Source organism: Spermophilus citellus, assembly GCF_964194105.1.
Source record: "Spermophilus citellus genome assembly, chromosome: 13".
NCBI lineage: Eukaryota > Metazoa > Chordata > Mammalia > Rodentia > Sciuridae > Spermophilus > Spermophilus citellus.
This window is the reverse complement of record NC_138193.1, coordinates 26,792,483-26,799,008: the sequence shown is the minus strand read 5'-3', so window position 1 is coordinate 26,799,008 and position 6,526 is coordinate 26,792,483.

Here is a 6,526-nt window from a genome sequence, read left to right as displayed (position 1 = left end):
ATCTCTGTATGGACTAGGTGTGGTTGTATATGGTTGTAATCCCAGCAATTTGGGAGGCAGGAGGATTGTAAGTTTGAAGCAAGTTTACTGAGGTCTTAACCAATTTACTAGGCATTGGACAACGTAGGGAATTTCTGTCTCAAAATAAAACTTTTTAAAAAGGCTGGGAACTTTTTAAACCTCAGTGGTTAAGGGAACCTAAGTTCAATTCCTGGTGCCAAACAAAAGAAAGAAAGAAAGAAAGAAAGAAAAGATCTCTTTCTGGTCAATGTGACTTTCTTTGGGTAGAGTACCTTGGACATAGAAAAAAGAATCGATGGGTGGAGGGGGCAAACTGACATACACCCCTCATAGCTAATAGATATTTTCTTTAAGGCTGTGCCTGGAAAAACAGAAATTAAAGCTAGCTCTTATTACATTGGCCACCCCCACAAAGAGGTCATCAAGGAAGCATAAAGACAGCATGGGTAGGGCCTCCCTCCATTAAAAATATGCCCACATTGACACAGGTCCAGTAGGAGCTCCTGGGTCAAATGATAGTGGGGCCTCACCTGAAGTTGAAGGCATTGTGATAAAGATAACAGTGATAAGTCAGTCTCAACCACATGCTGTGCTCCAACCCCTAGAATCCAACCAGGAAAACGAAGACTAAGGCAGAGTTTTGTACATGCCAGGTTGTCCAATGCAGCTCCTGCATGAGATCTGCTGTGTAAATTAAGTACTCAGGTGAACTTCTCACCCAAAAAGCCATGACTCCACTTACAAGTGCCACCAGAACATGCACTGATCCAGTCTCCATTGCCATCCAGGAAAGGAGACAGCCTGCTCTGCTGGAGGTCAGCTAAAATGTGAGTAAGGCTGTGTAGGTCAAAGGGACAATGAGGAGAACGATCAATGTCATTACAAACATGATGCTGTTGAAGGAGGAGGTCACCTGCCCAGGAAGAAACAGTACCCCTGAGAGAGAAGTGCAGCCTCTTGGCTTACAGTTCTTTGCATTTTAATGTGTATACGGACTGCAACCAGCAGCACAAATAGGTTACGGAAAGAGTTCTGTGATTCCCCCAGGTCACCCAAACTCCTTCTTTGTGGCAATGCTGCCCTCCCATGCCTGATCCCCGGCACACGTGATCTATTCTTCACCACTATAGTTTTCAATGTTTGGAAAATCATAAATGGAAACAGAGAAGATGTAAACTTTTGAGACTGGCTTCTTTCACTTAGCTAATCTCCTTGAGATTCATCCAAGTTGTATTTTTCAATCATTTATTCCTTTTTATTGCTGATTTATCATAAATGTATCTCCATTTGTTTATCCATTGAACAGTTGTAGGAAATCTAGTTTTGTTTCTAGTTTGGGGTGATTATTAACAGAGCCAGCTAAACATTCATATACAGGCTTTTGTGTGAACATAAGTTTTTATTTCTCTAGGAATGAGATTTCCTGGGTTCTCTGGTGGGTATGTTTCACTTTTGAAGAACTGCCAAACTGGTCATCTTAATCATCACCCAGGATGCAGCTAAGAGGGGATGATCTCTTTCTGGGGACAGCTGCATTTAATGACCAACTGCTTGAGCAAGATGCACAGACCACGAGATGAAGGAGAGAATCAAAACCTTTTTGAGTTGATTTTGATGGAAACTTTTTCAATGGTCAGTAATGCCAGATGCCTACAGATGACAGGGGACATGGAAGGTCCATTGAGTACCTTCACTATCAATCAATGTGGAGTATCTTTTGCAATAAAAGGTAGACCATGGTCAGGTGGCAAATTGTCCAGAAAACCAATGCATGCCACAAACCTGTGACTAGTTGACAGGTTGAACTGACATGACCGTCCCAAACCTGAAAAGTGTCAATGATGATAAAACACCAACACTATCCTGAGAAGATTTAGAAAGGGTCTACAGTCCAAAGTCATCAAACTGTCAGGAGAGAATTATAACACCTTTGAGAAGGAGCCACTCCCTGGCACTCATGGCAGCCTCTGCAGAAACAGAGAGTTCTCTTCGTGCTGTCCTAGCTGGGTGTGATGAAAGATCCCAGCAACAATAGAGTAGCGGCCAGGGCTGGCTCAGTGAGCAGCTTGGCTCTGATTGGTCTCATCAAAGGCCCCACCCCTCCTGTGAGTGTATGCAAGTAGGAAAGTTTTAACAAGAAGCTGTGATTTGTTTTTGTGGTCCACAGAGATTCATGGAGGGATGTCTGTAATCTGCCAGACTTTAGTTTTCAGAGTGGCAGCCCAAAAAGGTCATTGGAAATCACCCAAGAGTCTGTTAAAATGTATGAAAGTTCCTCAAGGGGAGTATTTGCCAGAGCTCTGTGAAGGGCTTTGAAGTCTCTGCTGAGCAGAGTTGCCATTTATGGTGTTGGTTCTGCAGAGCTGGCACTGAGTTGCAGAGCCACTGTGGTCCAGTGGAAACCATCAAGTCTGACCTTAGCCACACTGTGGTTAGGATTCAGAGGAATGTGTAGGACTTGAGAGTCCCATTGAGCAAGTAAAATTGACAGGAGACATGCAGACGTGAGCAAGGGGAACACCCTACTCCATGTGAGGATGGCTCCAAATTAGACTAGAATGAGCTCAATTAAAAAGATATTTTTGTCGTAAAGATTACTGTAATCTCAAAGTTAAAAAGGACATAATACAAAACTATTTAAAAGTTTAGGTAAAATATAAAAAATATTTAAGGCTATATGAGTTTCAAGAAAAGCAAAATTATAAAGCATTTCATATGTGATGGAGTTGATAAAGTCATAGGTCTTTCTGGAGGCTTAATAGATATGAAGTATACATGAGTGTTATTATAGACATTATGCTTGTTGGTTCAAAGCCATTGTATAAACCAATAATTTTTTTTTGCACTTGTTAAATTCATCTTCTACTTTCCTTGTGAAACTTATCAACTGTTGCCTGTTAGTGTTTTACAGAAGTATTACTCTAACAGAACAGCCTGAGTTGATTAAAGACAATGAGCAATCACCTATAGAACAGATAGGATATGGTGTTGACTCTCAGCACTAACATTATCACTAATTAAATGCAAGTGGTAACTATACTATAAATTATAGACATTAAAGTTAAAGCCCACTATTCCCACTTCAAGAACAGTGAAAATGGACTGCTTGGTGACTAAAGCCAAGGGGAAAAAGTGCTAATGAAAAAGCAGAAAATAATTTGGCCTTTTCCCTCTAAGGTCAGCCAGGACCCAGGGAATGACAGAACCTCTCTTAGAATGCTGAAACTCCTGAGTCATACAACCTCCCAATCAGGGGGATCATGAGGACAGGAAGCCAACCAGTACACAGTCTGCAAAGAGGAGGATCATTGGATTGGGATATGTCCATAATGCTACTACCAAAGAAAACCATGTGTGGTCAGCAAGGCCCTGACCCATTTTGACAGATGGCAAAGCAAGCACAAGACTAAAGAAGCCAAGAAGCTTCTCACAAGTTCCCAAGAGTGATTCCTGGGGAATCTCAGTCAACTCTTAAAGTAGACAGGAACAAAGGCAGTTTGGACTAACTTGGTCTTAAACACCTTGCCAGAAAGTATAAGCAAAGCAAAGTCATGGGCTGGGAATATAACTCAGCTGGTAGATGCTTGTCTCACAGGCACAAGGCGCTGGGTTCAATCTCCATCACTGCAGAAAAGAAAAAAAAAAAAGAAAAATCATACGGACTATTAAAAGGAAAGACAATTCCTCTTAATGTAACTTGAGGTGTGTACTATGTTAGCCTTAACAAAAGGACATAAAGGATAGGAGGCTATGAAGGAAGGGTTCTCATGCAGGGGTGTCTGACAAGGATCACAGAAGACTGGCAGAACCACAGGCTTGTCCTCAGCCAATTTAAACCTGATTTCATAGACACACAAATCGTCCCACCCTTCCACTAGACAACTGACCTGTTTTTCATTGGTGTGTTTTCTAACCCCAATATGTATGTCTCTGATTGGTCTAAATAATGCAATGTGGCATGCAGAAGCCCTAACTTTACCCAGAGACCCCCTAAGTGACACAGCTAAAGGGATCTCTGTACTCAACAGAGTTATCACCAATGAGAAAGCTATTTTACAAAAATCAGGTGGCAGTTGGTAGTTGGTAGTTTAAACATTTCACAAGGGGACACCTGTGACATTATAAAAACTAAAAGTGTATATGTTTCTGACAATACCGCTAATGTTTCTAGAGAGTTTAATGGCCTCCATTCAAAAGGCATGCTAGACCCTACCATAAGCTTGAATATGTTACTGTCTTCATGGATTTAAGAGACGGCTGAAATACCAATTATTATGCCCTAAGTGTTTACAAAAAATAATGCTTTGCTGTCCTCTGTATTGTTGTCATAGTATGACCTCTGTTCTATGTACACCATATTCAGTCCCCAGGCAACTGGTACCATGGACCTCTACTGTCCTGCTTCTGAATACCCATAACTGTCCCGGCCCCACTAGTTGAATAAAAAGGACTATGGGTCACTCTCCCCCAACTTGGCCCTTTCTAACCAGAAAGCCACCAGAATTAGTTAATACCCAATACCCTAAAAGAATTTAGGGACCCTATATCCTTGGTGTGGGAATGATAAGGGGCAGGTGTGGTGGGAACACAAATTTAAGGGAATAATTCTATCAAATGGGCCCACTTTCCTGACCCCCACATGCTTTCTTTTCCAAGGAGCTATTTACCAGCAGAACTGCCTGGCATAATGGATAGGGTAGGTTATATTCCTCAGCAAAATACCTGTCATCTGCAGGAGAAATGCAGGCCTGAAAAAATGCCAATAAAAGGAACACAAGTTCCCCTTACACAGATCAGGTCTCAGAACTCAGGGAATGAAGGATAATTTCCTATAAGAACAGGTTCCAATTAAACCTAGTCAGCATGTGCCAAAGTGGACTAGAGTGGTCATGGCAATGGGGACTTGAAAGTCAGAGGTAGTCCTCCATCAGTCAAAAGTCAAGAGATGGACCTGGGTAAGGCTGTCTGGAAATTTCTGCGGGAACCCCCCAAAAACTGGAAAGCAGGAATAAAAGGCATTCTGTCCCTCTGCTCTCAGAGAAGTCACGTTCCCTTGAGAGTGGCTTCTTCCCCCTTTCCTATCCTTTCTAATAAATTCGTGCTTGTTACTCTCCACAACATTTTTTAAGTAGTTCTGAATTGATCACAAGAATCAGTGTTTGAAGGGAGATGTTCATGCTGTCTCAACTATCCAGAAGGCCCCAGTGTTGAAACAATCACTAATACTGCTAAATTGGTGGGGGGGATGTTTCAGCATAGCGATGCCATTTTTTGGTGGCATGAAGCTTAGGAGGACAGGCCAGCTGCATTCTTGAGTGTACCATTTTTATTTTTCACATTGACAATCATAGAATCTGAGTTAAGCCACCTAATAATAGGAATCTCATGGTGGTGTTTCAAAGGCTTTCAAAACTCAGACATTCCAATTTGAAGAGAGCTCTGCAGCAAGCTGAAAGGTGCTTTTCCAACTGATATCCATGCCAGGGAGGCAATGAGTGGCACCCACCAAGGGCACATTCAGGAGGAGGCTGCCTCCCTTCACCAGACGTTCTCATCAATAAAACCCTCAGTCACGGAGACTTGTGAATCAAAGTGGCGGTGAGGGGTGTAGAGTGCCAAAACAGTGAGTAACCACAGCTTCTCAAATTCCCGGAAGCCTTTTGTATTGTATCCCACTTAAATGATACCAATTTGTGGCCGGCCAGTAAAAATACCAAGTGAAATTCCCAGAAAGATCAGGTATTATCCTCAGCACCCAAAGAGCTCAATAAGAGGTCTAGGATTTCCTTTTAGTGGGAAAGAGAGAAAAACAGATCCCAGCGTTTCATTATCTTTCAGATTTATTAGGCAGTGTAAGTCTGCACAATACTCCATATAGTACCAAGAGATTTTTCTCCTTATGAGTCCCATCCATTTGGTTGCACTTTACCAGTCACCTGTACTTGGTGAAGGCGATCCCCCACTCACTGTCTTGACAGGGTCACAGTGAGAAAAAGTGCTGGCAAAGCCGCTCTCCCACTGTCTTGACAGGGTCACAGTGAGGATTAATGCTGGCAAAGCCAGGCTGGTTGGTGGGAAACCGAAACCTTGAGACCCTTTTTATGTAATTGGGACTTTTCATTTTCATGCTTATGTTTCTGACAGGAGGCATGCATATGTTAAATGCCAAACAAATTAAATTTCAGATGGCTAGAACATAACAGGTAGTTCATGCCTTGAAGGCTGTTCTACTACCCCTCAGCATATCAAGGACAAAGTAGAAGGCTGTTCTTCTATCTCAGTACACTGTGGACAAATCTGATAATGGACAACAATCATCCTCTGAAAGGTCATCAGAATTTTAGGCACCACATTGATTATATCAACTAGAACCCAAGCCCATATTTCCGGCCTCTTAGAAAACCTAATCATTACGCTTATTTTACAAAGTTCACCACATGTAGTCTAATTTTTGATTAAGGAAAGTTATATTATACACTTAGGAAAGTTAAAACATATAAAGATA